Source organism: Manis javanica, chromosome 7 (assembly GCF_040802235.1).
Source record: "Manis javanica isolate MJ-LG chromosome 7, MJ_LKY, whole genome shotgun sequence".
NCBI lineage: Eukaryota > Metazoa > Chordata > Mammalia > Pholidota > Manidae > Manis > Manis javanica.
Genome location: NC_133162.1, coordinates 85,262,409 through 85,281,082, shown reverse-complemented (window position 1 = coordinate 85,281,082; position 18,674 = coordinate 85,262,409). Strand labels below are relative to the sequence as shown.

Here is an 18,674-nt window from a genome sequence, read left to right as displayed (position 1 = left end):
ATTCCTTACAGCCTGCTGCTCCTTGGGATATAAGGAGTGGGTCCCAGCCTGACAAATGTCCTGCTAATTGCTGCTGGTCAGGTGCTACCAGAAGGTCCCTTCCCTCCGTGCTGCTAGGGAACTCCCTCCCCTCCTTTCCCCCGCAGCCCTGAGCTCCACCCAGCAGACTTGTGACCTTAGCTCAACACCAGCCTGCAGGGACTGTGACCATGTAGAGGGTGGGAGAGGGAAAAGCAGGGAGATGGAGGGGACCCCTGGCTGCTTCCTTCTCCCACTCCAGGCCTGTGCCTTCCTAGACAGACAGAGAAGAACAAGTGTTACTTCTACCCTTCCCCCACCCTCATTCCCAGTGATGAGGACATCACTTCCCTTATTTCCAGACATTCCCTCCACCTCTAGTTGACAAAAGGCAAAGTTGCAGAATGAAGAAGGGGAGACCTGAGGGAAGAGGGGGTGGAAGTGACCCCACCACTACCACCACTCTGCCTGCCCGCTGCTTCCCCAGGGACTTCCCGGGTCACCCAAGGGCTGGCTCCCGGGAGGCCCTGCTCTGTCGAAAGCCATGGCAGGCCATGGCCGCTCCTGGTGGCTTGGGACAGCAGCTGAGGGACGTGGCTTTCTAATTTTCCCTCAGGGCCTCAACTGCAAATAAAAAAATTTTAAGGTTCCATATGTCAGATTTTTCTGATTTGAAAGCTTTTTGTGGGCCTCTTTGAGACCATGGGTCCCTGTTGGCAGTGTTTCTATGGGATGTTTCCAAAATTCCAGACTAAAAATTTCAGTCTCCCATCTGACTTCTTTTTTTAGTTGAATTTTCATTGACATACAATCTTATATTGGTTTTAAATGTACAACACAGTGGTTCAACAGTTACCTGTATTATTAAATTCTTACTCCTCTAGTGTGGTTACTATTAGTGTAGAAAGATATTACAGAATCTTTGGCTGTATTCTCCATACTGTACTACTGACCCTGTGATCAAAAATGGTAAGACACAGAATTCAGGTGCATCAGATATGGCCAGAGCTGAGTGTGCTCCTTTATCTTTAGATACAGGAATTATACTGTGATTGTGAATTATTGTGCTCCTTCACCCCCCTCATCTTCCCCTGCCACTTGCCCCAACCCTTCCCCCATGGTAACCCCTGGTCCCTTCTCAGTGTCCATGAGTCAACTGCTGTTTTGTTCCTTCTATTTTGCTTTGTATTTAGATTCCACAAATAAGTGAAATCATATGGTATTTGTCTTTCTCTGCCTGGCTTATTTCACTGAGCATCATACCTTCTAGATGTATCCATGTTGTTGCATATAGCAGGATTTCTTTTATGACTAAATAATATTCCATTGTGTATATGTACCACATCTTTATCCGTTCATTTTTGATGGACACTAAGGTTGCTTCCATATCTTGGCTGTTGTAAATAGTGTGGTGATAAACACAGGGGTGCATATATCTTTTCAAATCAGGAATTTTGTTTTCTTCAGGTAAACTTCTAGAAGTGGAATTACTGAATTGAATAGTATTTCTATTTTTAGTTTTTTGAGGAACCTCCATACTGCTTTCCACAGCAGTTTCAACAATTTATACTCCCACCAATGTGTAGGACGGTTCCCATTTCTCCACATCCTTGCCAAGCATTTATTATTTCTTGTCTTTTGGATAGTGGACATTCTAACTGGTGTGAGGTGATAGCTCATTGTGGTTCACATTTGACTTTAAACTGAATTTATCACCATGTATATCTTAAACATGGCTACTGTGCATGTTGGTTGAAATTACCTTTGAGTTGGATCAAAAATGGTAAGACACAGAATTCAGGTGCATCAGATATGGCCAGAGCTGAGTGTGCTCCTTTATCTTTAGATACAGGAATTATAGGAAAACCATGTGACCACAGGGCACCCACTCTCTCCATGAGCATCGTTACTTCCAAAGTCCTGACTGCTAATAATTTCTACTACTGGCTACAACTGCTTAGCATTCTTATTATAATTGCATGGGGAAAGTGCCAGGCTGGAAGAGGTTTTTTAAAATAGGAGAGTTGATATAAATGAGCTGTTTTAATTTGACTCTGCCATTATTTGCACATATTGACATCTGTATAGATTGGTATTTACCTTATGAAAAGTGTTAATTATTAGGAGTATACCCCAGCAGAGATAAATATAACTAAAATACTTTTAAATTTAAAGTTCATGCAGATTCTAGCTTTCAACTAAATGTAGGATAACTTTTATCTGTGTTCCATACAAAAATACCAAAGAGTAATTCTCAACCGAAATAGAACTATAACTCCATTGGGTAATAATCCAAAATAACTTTCTTTAAAGTTAATTTATAGCAAATAAATACTGTGATAGCATAAATATGCTGATACTTCACAAAGGCAGGAGTGGAAAGGGAGGAAATTAGGACTTATCGATCACATAATTGTTAAAACTTTAAGCTCCTTAGAGCTCGGCTCATTATGGGGTCCATAGGGTCCATGTTAAATTGACCACACTGTGAACTAAAATGCTTATGATGAGGTCCTTTTGCTCTTAGAAGGATGAAATCTCTTTAGCTAATTTCCAAGATAGACTTTTAAGCAAAACTCCCATCTGCAGTGTTACATAATGAGGCTTTCTGTAACATGCATTTTATTTGATTGCAATAGAAAATCACTGCACGTAGGGGAATGGAAAGCAAAGCCTCATTAGACACCACACACACTTAGGACACACACACACACACAGAGGATGACTTGCATAAAAAGAGAATCAAATAAGGTATATGTCATTTAAATATTTAAGATTTAAAAACTATTAGGGCTTACACTTGTTTGCCAGGATTGCCCACTGATATTCAAGATAACCCATGTGAACGAGTCACTCATTTTTGGTACACTAATAACTGTTCGGTAATTATAGAAAATTCGTGGTGATGGACAAAGGATGCTGCACCTCAGTTTTTCCCGAGTAGTTTTTATGTGGTGCTGCCCTCTGCTGGAGGATAGAGTCGACACATCCTTTCAGATTTGGCTGCCGTCCTGCGTCCAACTTTCTATCAGTTGTGGGCTGTATGTTAGCACCCTTATAAGTAGGTGCGCTGAAACATGATAAGAATAGCGCAGTTAAGCTGACACAACACCAAATGCAAGCGAAGGCGCCCTTGGTCACTTCGCCCCATCGTTCAGATCAGACGAGTGACCGGTTAACTCCAATAACAGCTCCTACTGGAAGATTTATGTTTAAGCACTCAGTAGGACCTTCCCTCCATGTCTGTGGATATTTGGTCTCTCTTCTTTTCAATGCAGCGATGCTCTGTCTTTCACATCCGAACAGGGACAGCGAGGAGCAGTGGCTTTTCGTGTGTAAAGGCAACAGGCTTGCTCTCCCTTTGTTAGAGCAGTCATCGACCAGGAGCACTAGCCTTTCCTCTTCCTCTATAATATACAGTTTTTTAAAAGCCGTGTTTTTAAGTACATTATTAATAACTAAGGCCTAGCAGATTCCCTTTCATTTATATATGAATAAATGTTTCATGTAATTTTGAGTCAAGTCTATCCTCCTTTTAACTTTTTCCACTTCTGCCTGTTCTGTAATTTCCCTCTCCTTTGGGTCCATATCTCTGCTCTTTGTGTTGTTTACTTTAGTGCCATTCACTCAATTCTCCAATCAGATTTCCTCTCTATGCCCATGGCCTTCTCTCTCAGCTACGGCTAACATCTTCCTATTTTCATTTACACATGCAGAAGCAACATGCTGGACTGTCTTTCATTTTTAATGAAATTTTGAGCCTAATTATGTTAAAACTGTTTTCAAGTTAAAACCATGCAACTGAAACATACATAACTATATTTTCCCAAAGAAGTGATGAGAAACATTCACCTTATTTGTTCCATGCTTTCCTATTTGGCAATTCAAATCCCCCTTGTGGACCTAGCACACTTGGTTGTAAATGCATGAGGGCAATGCCCTCACTTCCCTTGTGTTCAGAGAGCACTGTGGCAGTGATGCTGAGCCATATGCTGAGCCTGCCAGGGCCTCCGGGCCAGTTGGTGCCCAGAGTGGTACTCACCACATGCTGAAGACCCACGGCAGAGGGAAGCCTGTGCTATTCCTTCCTGCAGCCATGTTTAGTTGGGGATGCCTCTGAGAAATCAACTCTATGGTTGAGTTGACAAGATCAAAGCAGGCGAGGGTACATATTAAAGTTTTATCAACCCGTCTGAAAATGAAGAAGAGGGTAGCTTCTCATAAATTCCTAAGCTGAGCCAGGCCCTTTTGTTTCCTGTGACACCCAGTAACCCATTTGAGGTATGACCTTTGACACTTCCTGGGTCACATTTTGTCAGCTGATGGAAGCTAAGTGTTTAAACTACTGAATTGTGATACTCTTTATATATCCTAATGCTGTACTTTGTAAGCTTCCTTCACATTTATTCCTGTATGATTTTTTTTGTATCATTAATATACAATTACATGAGCAACATAATGGTTACTAGACTCTACCCATTACCAAGTCCCCACCACATACACCATCAGAGTAGTAAGATGCTATAGAATCACAACCTGTCTTCTCTGTGTTATACTGCCTTCCCTGTGTCCGCCCGTACATTATCTGTGCTAATCGTAATGCCCCCTTTTCCCCCTAATCCCTCCCTTCCCACACATCCTCCCCAGTCCCTTTCCCTTTGGTAACTGTTAGTCCATGTTTGGGTTCTGTGAGTCTGCTGCTGTTCTGTTCCTTCAGTTTTTTTCATTGTACTTACACTCCACAGACGAGTGAAATAATTTGGTACTTGTCTTTCTCCACCTGGCTTATTTCACTGAGCATAATACCCTCTAGCTTCATCCATGTTGTTGCAAATGGTAGGATTTGTTTTCTTCTTATGGCTGAATAATATTCCATTGTGTATATGTACCACATCTTCTTTATCCATTCATTTACTGATGGACACTTAGGTTGCTTCCATTTCTTGGCTATTGTAAATAGTGCTGTTATAAACACAGGGGTGCAAATGTCATTTTCAAATTGGACTCCTGCATTCTTAGGGTAAGTTCATAGGATGGAATTCATGGGTCAAATGGTATTTCTATTTTGAGCTTTTTGAGAAACCTCCATACTGCTTTCCACAATGGTTGAACTAATTTACATTCCCATCAGCAGTGTAGGAGGGTTCCCCTTTGTCCACATCCTTGCAAACATTTGCTGTTGTTTGTCTTTTGACTCACTGTGGTTTTAATTTGCATTTCTCTGATGATTGCGATGTGGAGCATCTTTTCATGTGCCTGTTGGCCATCTGAATTTCTTCTTTGGAGAAGTTTCTCTTCAGATCCTCTGCCCATTTTTTAATTGGATTATTTACTTTTTGTTTTTTGAGGTACGTGAGCTCTTTATATATTTTGGATGTCAACCCTTTATCAGATATGTCATTTATGAATACGTTCTCCCATTCTGTAAGATGCCTTTTTGTTCTATTGATGGTGTCCTTTGCTGTACAGAAGCTTTTTAGCTTGATATAGTCCCACTTGTTCATTTTGCTTTTATTTCCCTTGTCCAAGGAGATATCTTCATGAAGTAGTTGCTCATGTTTATATCCAAGGGATTTTTGCCTATGTTTTTTCTAAGAGTTTTATGGTTTCACAACTTACATTCAGGTCTTTGATCCATTTTGAATTTACTTTTGTGTATGGGGTTAAACAGTAATCCAGTTTCATTCTCTTACATGTAGCTGTCCAGTTTTGCCAACACCAGTTTTTGAAGAGGTTGTCTTTCCCCATTGTTAACCCTGGCTCCTTTATCATATATTAATTGACCATATATGTTTGGGTTAATATCTGGACTCTCTATTCTGTTCCACTGATCTGTTGGTCTGTTCTTCTGCTAGTAACAAATTGTCTTGATTACTGTGGCTTTGTATTAGAGCTTGAAGTTGGGAAGTGAGATCCCCCATGCTTTATTCTTCCTTCTCAGGATTGCTTTGGCTATTCAGGGTCTTTTGCGGTTCCATATGAATTTTAGAACTATTTGTTCCAGTTTGTTGAAGAATGCTGTTGGTATTTTGATAGGGATTGCACTGAATCTGTATATTGCTTTAGGCAGGATGGCCATTTTGACAATGTTAATTATTCCTACCCAAGAGCATGGAATGAATTGCCATTTGTTAGAGTTCTCTTTAATTTCTCTTGAGAGTGTCTTGCAATTTTGAGAGTATAGGTCTTTCACTTCCTTGGTTAGGTTTATTCCTAAGTATTTTATTCTTTTTGATGCAATTGTGAATGGAATTGTTTTCCTGATTTCTCTTTCTGCTAGTTCATTGTTATTGTATAGGAATGCAACAGATTTCTGTGTATTAATTTTGTATCTGGCAACTTTGCTGAATTCAGATATTCGTTCTAGTAGTTTTGGAGTGGATTCTTTAGGGTTTTTTATGTACAATATCATGTCATCTGCAAATAGTGACAGTTTGACTTCTTCCTTACTGATCTGGATGCCTTTTATTTCTTTGTTTTGTCTGATTAATGTGGCTAAGACCTCCAGTACTATGTTGAATAAAAGTGGGGACCGTGGGCATCCCTGTCTTGTTCCCAGTCTTACGTGAAAAGCTTTCAGCTTCTTGCTGTTAAGTATGATTAATGTTGGCTGTGGGTTTTTTGTATATGGCCTTTATTATATTGAGGTACTTGCCCTCTATACCCATTTTGTTGAGAGTTTTTATCATGAATGGATGTTGAATTTTGTCAAATGCTTTGTCAGCATCTATAGGGATGATCGTGTGGCTTTTGTCCTTTTTGTTGACGTGGCAGATGATGTTGATGGATTTTTCAAATGTTGTAACATCCTTGCATCCCTGACATGAATCCCACTTCATCATGGTGTGTGATCCTCTTGATGTATTTTTAAATTCAGTTTGCTAATATTTTGTTGAGTATTTTTGCATCTATGTTCATGAGAGATAGTGATCTGTAATTTTCTTATTTTGTGGGGCCTTCATTTTGTATTTGAGTGGTTTTGGTATTAGAGTGATGCTAGCTTCATAGAATGAGTTTGGAAGTATTCTGCCCTCTTCTGTTTTTTTGGAAAACTTTAAGGAGAATGGGTATTATGTCTTCTCTAAATGTCTGATGAAATTCAGCAGTAAATCCATCTGGCCCAGAGGTTTTGTTCTTGGGTAGTTTTTTGATTACCAATTCAATTTTGTTGCTGGTAATTGGTCCATTTAGATACTCTGTTTCCCTTGGTAAGTCTTGGAAGGTTGTATTTTTCTAGGAAGTTGTCCATTTCTTCAAGGTTATCCAGTTTGTTAACATATAGATTTTCATAGTATTTTCCAATAATTCTTTGTATTTCTGTGGGGTCAGTTGTGATTTTTCCTTTCTCATTTATGATTCTGTTTGTGTGTTTAGATTCTCTTTTTCTCTTAATAAGTCTGGCTATGGGTTTATCTATTTTGTTTATTTTCTCAAAGAACTAGCTCTTGGTTCCATTGATTTTTTCTTTTGTTTTATTCTTCTCAATTTTATTTATTTCTTCTCTGATCTTTAAATGTAATGAGGTTTATTAGTATGGGAAGGTTATAATCCAACATTTTCGGGGTATGGGCCCAATAGCTTATTTAGCTGTCCATCCTTCTGCTGACTTTGGGCCTCATTTCTTCTTCTTTTTCCAGTTTCAATAATTGTGACTTTAGACTACTTATTTGGGATTGTTCTTCCTTCATTAAATAGGCCTAGATTGCTGTATACTTTTGTCTTAGAACTGCCTTCACTGCATACCACAGAAGGTGGAGTGTTGTGCTGTTGTTTTTATTTGTCTCCATATATTGTTTGATCTCTGTTTTAACTTGGTCATTGATCCACTGATTATTTAGCAGCATGTTATTAAGCCTCCATGTGTTTGTGAGGCTTTTAGTTTTCTCTGTATAATTTATTTCTAGTTTTATACCTTCGTGATCTGAGAAGTTGGTTGGTAGAATTTCAATCTTTTGAATTTACTGAGGCTCTTTTTGTGGCCTAGAATGTGGTCTATTCTGGAAAATGTTGCATGTGCACTTGAGAAGAATGTGTATCCTGTTGCTTTTGGGCATAGAGTTCTGTAGATGTCTGTTAGGTCCATCTGTTCTAGTGTGTTGTTCAGTGCCTCCATGTCCTTACTTATTTTCTGTCTGGTTGACCTGTCCTTTGGAGTGAGTGATTGAAGTCTCCTAGAATGAATGCATTGCATTCTATTTCCTCCTTTAATTCTGTTAGTATTTCTTTCACATATGCTGGTGCTCCTGTGTTGGGTGCATAGATATTTATAATTGTTATATCCTCTTGCTGGACTGATCCCTTTATCATTATGTAATGTCCTTCTTTATCTCTTGTTTCTTTGTTTTGAAGTCTATTTTGTCTTATACAAGTACTGTAACATGTGCTTTTTTCTCCCTATTGTTTGCATGAAATATCTTTTTCCATCCCTTCATTTTTGGTCTGTGTATGTCTTTGACTTTGAAGTGAATCTCTTATAAGCAGCATATAGATCAGTCTTTCTTTTTTATTCATTCTATTACTCTGTGTCTTTTGATTGGTGCATTCAGCCCATTTACATTTAGGGTGACTATCGATAGATATGTACTTATTGCCATTGCAGGCTTTGGATTCGTGGTTACTAAAGGTTCAAGGGTAGCTTCTTTACTATCTAACCGTCTGACTTTAACTCACTTATTATGCTATTATGAACACAGTCTGATGATTCTTTTCTTCTCTCTCTTCTTATTCTTCCTCCTCCACTCTTTCTATGTTATATGTTTTATTCTCTACTCTTTTGTGTTTCCCTTGAGTGCTTTTGTGGATAGCTGATTTCATTTTTTGCCTTTAGTTAGTATTTGGTTGGTCTGCTTTCTTTGCTGTGATTTGATTTTCTCTGGTAACATCTATTTTGCCTTAGGAGTACTTCCATCTAGAGGAGTCCTTTTAAAATACCCTGAAGAGGTGGTTTGTGGGAGGTAAATTCCCTCAGCTTTTGCTTATCTGGAAATTGTTTTATTCCTTCTTCAAATTTAAATGATAATCCTGCTGGATACAGTATTCTTGGTTCAAGGCTATTCTGTTTCATTGCATTAAATATATCATGCCATTCTCTTCTGGCCTGTAAGGTTTCTTTTGAGAAGTCTGATGATAGCCTGATGGGTTTTCCTTTGTAGGTAATCATTTTTCTCTCTCTGGCTGCTTTTAATACCCTGTCCTTGTCTTTGATCTTTGCCATTTTAATTATTATGTGTCTTGATGTTGTCCTCCTTGGGTCCCTTGTGTTGGGAGATCTGTGGGCTTCCATAGTCTGAGAGACTATTTCCTTCCCCAGCTTGGGGAAGTTTTCAGCAATTATTTCTTCAAAGACACTTTCTATCCCTTTTTCTCTCTTCTTCTTCTTCTGGTACCCCTATAATGTGAATATTGTTCCAGTTGGGTTGGTCACACAGTTCTCAATATTTTTTCATTACTAGAGATCCTTTTATCTCTTTCTGCCTCAGGTTATCTGTATTCCTGTTCTCTGATTTCTATTCCATTAACAGTCTCTTGCACCTCATCCAATCTGCTCTTAAGCCCTTCCATAGCTTGTTTCATTTCTGTTATTTCTTTCCAGACTTCATCCCTTAGCTCTTGCATATTTCTCTGCAGGTCCATCAGCATGGTGTTGACTTTTACTTTGAATTATTTTTCAGGAAGATTGGTTATATCTGTCTCATCAAGCCCTCTCTCTGGCATTTGAGTGATTTTGGACTGGACCAGGTTCTTCTGCCTTTTCACTGTTATAGAAGTGATTGCCAGTGAGTGACGTGTGTGTCAGCTCAGAGAACAAAGTCCCTTCCTGTTTGCTGGTTGCCTCGCCCTTCTCTGCTGCCTATGCCAGTTAACCCCACACAGGGCGCAGTCTCTGGGTTAATCCCCTGAGCTGCCATGGATGGGGTGGCCCTTGGGATCACCTAGGGCACTAGCAGGGGTTGCAGACAAGTGGTGTGTGTTTTCCTGTGAGAACGGCATCCTTCGTGACTTCTAGTCCTTGTACCAGCTTCCTCTGTATGGGCCAAGCAGCTGAGCTCTGGCCACAGCCTCTGGTTCTTGCCTGGTTAACTGCATGCTTGGAGAAGCCTCTGTGTGGTTGCTGTGGGCGGGGCTGCTCCCTGGCTGGTCCGCAGCAATGGCTGGTCTGCAGCAATGGCTGGTCAGCCGGTTTGCTTGTGGTGCTGGAGGGGGGTAATGAATGGCAAGCTGCTTATCACCGTGAGGGACTTCAAAGCTGCATTGCCACCCAGGGGGTTAGGGTGCCTGAAGTTCCTTAGGATTCCCAGCCTGCTGGGCTGAGTGTGCTGGGATGATTTTGTCCCCCTGTTAAACCCTTGTCCCTTTAAGACTTTTAAAACACCTGCTTTTCTTTTGTCCCAGGGAAGCCAGCTTGGGGACCCGCTCGCAGTCTTAGTCTCAGATTTTACTTTTCCATTTCTCTAATATCTAGTACACAATGCAATGAATGTGTGTGCTCCAGGTGAAGATTACTAGGGCTGGTTATTTAGCAGTCCTGTGCTTCCACTCCCTCCCCACTCTGATTTTTTTCCTTCCTCTGGTGAGCTGGGGTGGGGGTAGTGCTTGGGTCCCACCAGGTCACAGCATTGTATCTTACCCTTTTTGTGAGATGCTGAGTTCTCACAGATATCATGTAGCCTGGCTGTTGTGCTGTATCTTCTGGTCTCTCTTTTAGGAATAGTTGTATTTGCTGTATTTTCAAAATATAGTTTTGGGAGGAGATTTCTCCCACCCTACTCACCCCGCCATCTTGATCACCCTCCCCATTCCTGTATGATGTTATATTTTTCTTATAAAGATTACTTTTAACTATAATAGTGTACTGTTGTACTGTATCTTCTGGTCTCTCTTTTAGGAATAGTTGTATTTGCTATATTTTCAAAATATGGTTTTGGGAGGAGATTTCTCCCACCCTACTCACCCCGCCATCTTGATCCCCCTCCCCATTCCTGTATGATGTTATATTTTTCTTATAAATAAAGATTACTTTTAACTATAATAGTGAGCACTCCACAATTAAAGATTGATGTCAACCACTGTCTCTAATTGGTGTTTTTAGATAGATTCTTACACAGTTGTTGATCATGTGCACTGTTGGCCAGTCACCAATCAGAAAACTAATGAGTTTCTAAAAATGTGTCCTGGCCCCTGGGAGGCAAAGATAAGCAACACCTGCCTCTGCCAAGGAGCATGTAGACTCAGGAGAATTGCCATACATGATCAGAGGAGTTCCTGGAGATTGCTGCACATGGTCCAGGAATGGGCAGGACAGATTGAGAATCACTGAGGCAGGAAGAAAGCTAAATAATCCAATGAAGAGATTCAGATGCTGTAACATCTGTATGTGAAGGACGATTCCATGATTACTTCTCACCTCTCCTAACCTATCTTCATCCCAGGCTTGTCCTCTGAGCTGCTAAACATCCCAAACTGTCTACATCTCCACGTGGATGCTTCCCAGGCACCTCAAACTCAGACTGTCCTAAACTGAACCTATGGTCCTTCTTTCCAAAATTGTTTCTTAGAGTTCCCTGTCTTATCACCCCTGGTTGCTTAAGTCATCATTAAGACCTCCTCTTCTTCCCTGTCGCTTCCACCTCCCAGATATCACCTCTCTGCCCTCCACTCAATCCACATGACCACCATTCTAACCCCTTCTCACCCTATAATGGCCCATCAGCTGGTCTCTGGATCCTGTCATTCCCACCTGATTCCCTGCAATAGGTTCCCCTTTTGAAGATAAAGCCCCAAATCATCAACATGACCTGCAAGGGCCTGTGTGATGTGTCTCCTCCCTCCTCCACCAAGTGCCATCTGGCTCCACTCTCTCACAGCTCCTGATGCTTCAGCCACATTGGTTTTTGAGGTCTCTGTGACAATCATTCTCTTTCCTACCCTAGTCTTTGCCACATGCTGCTACGTCCACCCCTCCCCACACCCCAGCTATGCATATCCCTGGGCACCCTGCCCTTCTGTAGCTCATCCTACTCAACCCAGAGGCCTCATCCTTAACACCACTTTCTCAGAGAAACTGCATCTGACTCCCAGACTTCAGAAAAGCACCTGGAATGGCAAGTGGGAAGGAGCAGTGCCCTTGACCCCCAGATATCATGGAGTTACAGCCATGCAGCTGGAGAAGTGTCTCCATGCTCAGGAAAGAAATACACTGTGCAGAGAATCCTAAGAATTCCATGGAATAAAAATAGGCGTGATGCCCCCATGGATTCTGGGGAGTCATTTCTGGCTGGAGGGTACTCAGAGGGTGCTGAGGGCCTCATGTCTGTTGGTGGAAGTGAGGAGCCAGGAGTATTTTTTCTTTCTGCTACATTTAACATTAAAGTTCATCCCTCCCTTGGCTTCTGAGACTCCACCCTATCCTGGTTCTTTCCCACCTCTCTGATTTTTTTACATATGTCTCCTTTGGGGCCTCCTCTTCCTCACCTGCCTCATTAAATGTTGGTGACCCTCAGCATTGCATTTTGTATTCCCTTTCTCTCTGACTTCAATTACCACCTCTTAGTTGGTAACCCATGATTTTATTTCTTAGCCATGACCGCCTCTTTTGCCTCCTATATATGTACACAACTGTCCATGGAACAAGTCTCAGGGGCTTCAAATATAATATACCTAAAATGGCAGATGTCATTGCCAGCCAGTCTCTGCTATTTCCCCTAAATACCTGCTCAGTGGAGAATGCCCATTTACTCCAGTAAGAAACTAGGAATTCAAGCTTGGCATTGCCATCCTTCAGCCAGCAGTCCTGTTGTCAGACTCAATCATACCACCCAGACCAGCCCACAGCATCTTCTCTTGCTGGGCCAATTGCCATAATCATAGCTGGTCTCCCACCCCCAAGTTTCCTTTTACACCTCAACACCCCCTTCATGGGTGATCATACATGTGCTGGATTAACCTCAAATCAAAATCAAGCTAGATTAGCTCTTCTTCTGCAGCCAGGTCATGAAATACATGGGAGAAGAGAAGTAGACAACTGCTTGTGCTGGGAGCACATAGACTTCCTGGGACGGAGCAGCTCAAGCTTTGGAGGGAGAAGGAAGGGAATGTTCCAAAAGCAGAGAGAAACTCTCCAAGCAGCGGCATAAGAAACAAGATGGTGGCATGAGAAGTGAGGCAGAAACCTCCTCCCAAAACCACATGTAATATGAAAGTACAGCAAATACAACTAATCCTGAAAGAAAGAACAGAAAGGAAGAGAAATGGAGTGAAGAGGGGATAGAAGCCCAGGACTGCTAAACACCCAGCCCTGGAGATTTGCTCCAGGAGCAAGAACCCACATTACATGGTGCTCTGGAGATTAGAGGGGTTGGAAAGCTAAGATATGTGGAATACTTGTAGAGACTGAGATTCCAGCTGCTTGTGGAGACCAGGTACCCACAACTGACCACTCTGGGATAAAAGAAAGTCAAACAATTTTAAAGACTTCTCAATAGTGAAAGGGGTGCTAAATGGGCAAGGATTACATAGAAATATCTGCTCAGGAGAAAGGACAAATGACCAAAATCGTCCCAGCACACTCAGCCCAGCAGGTTGGTAAATTTCAGGAGACTGAGGTGATCCATGCCCCTGGCTGGCAATGCACACCAAGGCCCCCCACACTGCAATATGCAGCCTGCTGCTCCTTCCTCACGGCCAGCACTGGTTCACAAACCTGTTGCCCCCACCATTGCACCAGGCCAGCCGGAGGGCAGCCCTGCCTAGGGCAGCTACAGAAACGTAATGCAGAGAGACCTCCCTGAGCGTTCAGCCCATTGGCCTGAGCAGTGGAGGCAGACACTGTGGCCTGGAAGCAGGAAAGAGCTCTTCCCTCCCTGCAGGTTCTGGTACTACATACCTGCGACCCCTACCATCTCTTCAGGGGCTGGGCAGCTTCAGAGAGTAGAGCTTTTGCACACTACAGGGCACTACAGGGAACAAAGTTATTCTTCCATAGTAAACATTAGGAATGTGAAATGGCAAAAGAACCTTGTAAAACCCCAAATACCTCAAACACCAGAAAGAAGGCTAAGTGGAACTGAAATCACCAATATTCCTGATAAAGATTTGAAAAAAATCATAAACATGCTCATGGAGCTACAGAAAAATAGTCAAGACCTCATGGAGGACTTCAAGTAAAAGATAGAAACTTTGAAAAATATAGTATATGAAATGAAATATACAATGGAGAGATTTAAAGCAGATGAGATGAGGTACAGGAGACAGTAAATGAAATATAAATTAGAGAATAGGAATGCAAAGAAACTGAGGCACAGAGAGAAAAAAGGGCCTCTAGAAATGAAAGATATTAAGAGAACTGTGACCAATCAAAATGGAACAATATTCACATTATAGGTGTACCAGAAGAAGAGAGGGAGAAAAAGGGATAGAAAGTGTCTCTGAGTAAATAATTGCCAAAAATGTCCTGAGTCTGGGGAAGGAAATGGTCTCTCAGGCCATGGAAGTGCACCGATCTCCCAAAACAAGGGATCCAAGGAAGGCAACACCAAGACTTATAATAATTAAAATGACAAAGACCAAGGACAAATACAGAGTATTAAAAGCAGCCAGAGAGAGAAGAAAGGACCATATACAAAGGAAAACCCATCAGGCTATCATTAGACTTCTCAGCAGAAACATTACAGGCCAGAAGGGAATGGCATGGTATATTTAATGCAATGAAACAGAAGGGACTCAAATGCGGAATACTCTCCCCAGCAAGATTACCATTTAAATTTGAAGGAAGGATCAAATAATTTCCAGATACACAAAAGTTGAGGGAATTGACCTCCCACAAACCAATTCTACAGTGAATGTCAGACAGAGTGCTACACATGGAAGTGCTCCTAAGGCTAAATAGCTGTCACCAGAGAAAATAAAGCCACAGTAAAGGAAGTAGACCAATTAATTACTATGCAAATGCAAAATTAAATCAACTACCCACAAAGCCAGTCAACGGACACACAAAGAGTACAGAATTTGACACCTAATACTTAAAGAGTGGAGGAGGAAAAAAAAGAAGGGAGAAAAAAAGAACCTTCAGATTGTGTTTGAAATGGTGTACTAAGTGAGTTAAGTTAGGCTGTAAAATAGTAAAGAAGCTGCCTTTGAACCTTTGGTAACCACCAATCTAAAGCCTGCAATGGCAATAAGTACATATCTATCATTAATCACCCTAAATGTAAATGGACTGAGTTCACCAACCAAAATACAGAGTTACAGACTGGATAAAAAAGCAAGACCCATCTATAAGCTGCCTACAGGAGACTCCCTTCAAACCCAAAGACATACATACAGACTGAAAAGTGAAGCGATGGAAAAGATATTTCACGCAAATAAAAGGGATAAAAAAGCAGGAGTTGCAATACTTGTATTAGACAAAATAGACTTCAAAACAAAGTAACAAAAGACAAAGAAGGACATTACAGAATGATAAAGGGGTCAGTTCAACAAGGGGACATAACCATTATAAATGTCCATGCACACAACATAGGAGCATCTACATATGTGAAACAAATACTAACAGAATTAAAGGAGGAAATAGAATACAATGAATTCATTCTAAGAGACTTCAGCATACCACTCACTCCAAAGGATGATCAACCAGACAGAAAATAAGTAAGGAGACAGAGGCACTGAACAACATATAGAACAGATGAACCTACCAGACATCTACAGAACACTCCACCCAAAAGCAGCAGGATATACATTCTTCTCAAGTGCACATGGAACATTTTTCCAGAATAGACCACATACTAGGACCACAAAAAGAGCCTCGTAAATTCAGAAGGATTGAAACTGTACTAACCAGCTTCTCAGACCACAAAGGTGTGAAACTAGAAATAAACTATGCAAAGAAAACAAAAAGCCCACAAAAACATGGAGGCTTAACAACATGCTCCTGAATAATCAATGGGTCAATGACCTAACTAAAACAGAAATCAAGAAATATAGGGAGACAGATGAAAACAACAACTCAACACCCCAACATCTGTGGGATGCAGTGAAGGCAGTTCCAAGAGGAAAGTATATAGCAATAAAGGCTTACCTCAAGAAAGAATAATACCAAATGAAAAGTCTAAACTCACAACTAAGGAAACTAGAAAAAGAAGAACAAATGATGCCCAAAGTCAGTAAAGGAGGGACATAAAAAAGATCACAGCAGAAATTGAGAAGAATAAAACAATAGAAAGAACCAATGAAACCAGGAGCTGGTTCTTTGAGAATATAAACAAAATAGATAAATGCTTAGCCATACTTACCAAGAAAAAAGAGTGTACACAAATAAACAGAATCAGAAATGAGAAAGGAAAAATCACTATGGACACCTCAGAAATACAAAGAATTATGAGAATACTATGAAAAATTATATGCTAACAAATTGGATAACCAAGAAGAAATGGACAACTTCCTAGAAAAATACAACCTTCCAAGACTGACCAAGAAATAAACAGAAAATCTGAACAGACCAAATACCAGCAATGAAATTAAATCAGTAATCTAAAAACTACACAAGAACAAAACTCCTGGACAAGAAGGCTTCACCACTGAATTTTATCAGACTTTTAGAGAAGACACAATATCCATTCTCCTTAAAGTTTTCCAAAAAAGAGGAGGGAATACTTCCAAACTCATTCTATGAGGCCAGCGTCATGATAATACCAAAACCAGAAAAAACACCACAAAAAAAGAAAATTACAGGCCAATTTCCCTGATGAACATACATGCAAAAATACTCAACAATGTCTTAGCAAACTGAATTCAAAAATACATCAAAAAGATCATCCATCATGATCAAGTAGGATTTATTCCAGGGATGCAACAATGTTACAATATTCAAAAACCTATTGACATCATACACTACATAAACAAAAAGATGGACAAAAATCACTTGATCATCTCCATAGGTGCTGAAAAACCATTTGACAAAATTCAACATCCATTCTTGATAAAAACTCTCAACAAAATGGGTATAGAGGGCAAGTACCTCAACAAAATAAAGGCCATATATGACAAACCCACAGCAATCATCATACTTAACAGCAAAAAGCTGAAACTTTTCCACTAAGATAGGGAACAAGACAAGGATGACCACTCTCCCCACTTTAATTCAACATAGTACTGGAGGTCCTAGCCACAACAATCACACAACACAAATAAAAGGCATCCAGATTGGCAAGGAAGAAGTTAAACTGTCACTGTTTGCAGATGACATGATATTGTACATAACAAACCCTAAAGAATCCACTCCAAAACTACTAGAACTAATAATTGAATCCAGCAAAGTTGCAGGATACAAAATTAATATACATAAATCTGTTGCATTCCTATACACTAATGATGAACTAGAAGAAATAGAAATCGGGAAAACAATTCCATTCACAATTGCATCAAAAAGAATAAAATACCTAGGAATAAACCTAACCAAGGAAGTGAAAGACTTATACTCTGAAAACTACAAGACACTCATGAGAGAAATTAAAGAAGATACCAATAAATGGAAACACATCCCATGCTCATGGATAGGAAGAATTAATACTGTCAAAATGGCCATCCTGCCTAAAGCAATCTACAGATTCAATGCAATCCCTATCAAAATACCAACAGCATTCTTCAATGAAACAGAGCAAATACTTGTAAAATTCATATGGAATCACAAAAGACCCCAAATAGCCAAAGCAATCCTGAGAAGGAAGAATAAAGTGGGGGAATTACACTCCCTGACTTCAAGCTCTACTACAAAGCCACAGTAATCAAGACAATTGGTATTGGCACAAGAACAGACTCATAGACCAATGGAACAGACTAGAGAGACCAGATATAAACCCAAACATATATGGGCAATTAATATACGATAAAAGAGCCATGGATATACAAAGGTGAAATGACAGCCTCTTCAACAGCTGGTGTTGGCAAAACTGGGCAGCTACATGTAAGAGAATGAAACTGGATTACTAACTCCATACACAAAAGTAAACTCAAAATGGATCAAAGACTTGAATGTAAGTCATGAACCATAAAACTCTTAGAAGAAAACATAGGCAAAAATCTCTTGAATATAAACATGAGCAATTTCTTTCTGAACACATCTCCTCAGGCAAAGGAAACAAAAGCAAAACTGAACAAATGGGACTACATCAAGCCATAAGCTTCTTTACAGCAAAGGACACTATCAGCAGAACCAAAAAACTTCCTACAGTATGGGAGAATATTTCATAAATGACACATCCAGTAAGGGGTTAACATCCAAAATATATAAAGAACTCATATGCTTAACATCCAAAAAGCAAATAACCTGATTTGAAAATGTGCAGAGGATCTGAACAGACACTTCTCTGAAGAAATTCAGATGACCAACAGGCACATGAAAAGATGCTCCATATCGTTAATTATTAGGGAAGTGCAATTTAAAACCAGAATGAGACAGTACCTTATACCAGTTAGGATGGCCAACATCCAAAAGACAAGGAACAACAAATGCTGGCAAGGATGTGGACAAAGGGGAACACTCTTACAGTGTTGGTGGGAATGTAAATTAGTTTAACCGTTGTGGAAAGCAATATGGATGTTCCTCAAAATACTAAAAAGAGAAATACCATTTGACCCAGGAATTCCACTCCTACGAATTTACC

General features: G+C 40.3%; 1 protein-coding gene across 1 annotated transcript in view; it reads left to right on the top strand.

Moving 5' to 3' along the window:
- Window positions 1-18,674, top strand: part of EDARADD (EDAR associated via death domain) — a 91,694-nt gene that overhangs the window by 59,069 nt on the left and 13,951 nt on the right. The gene's annotated exons all lie outside the window — the stretch shown is intronic.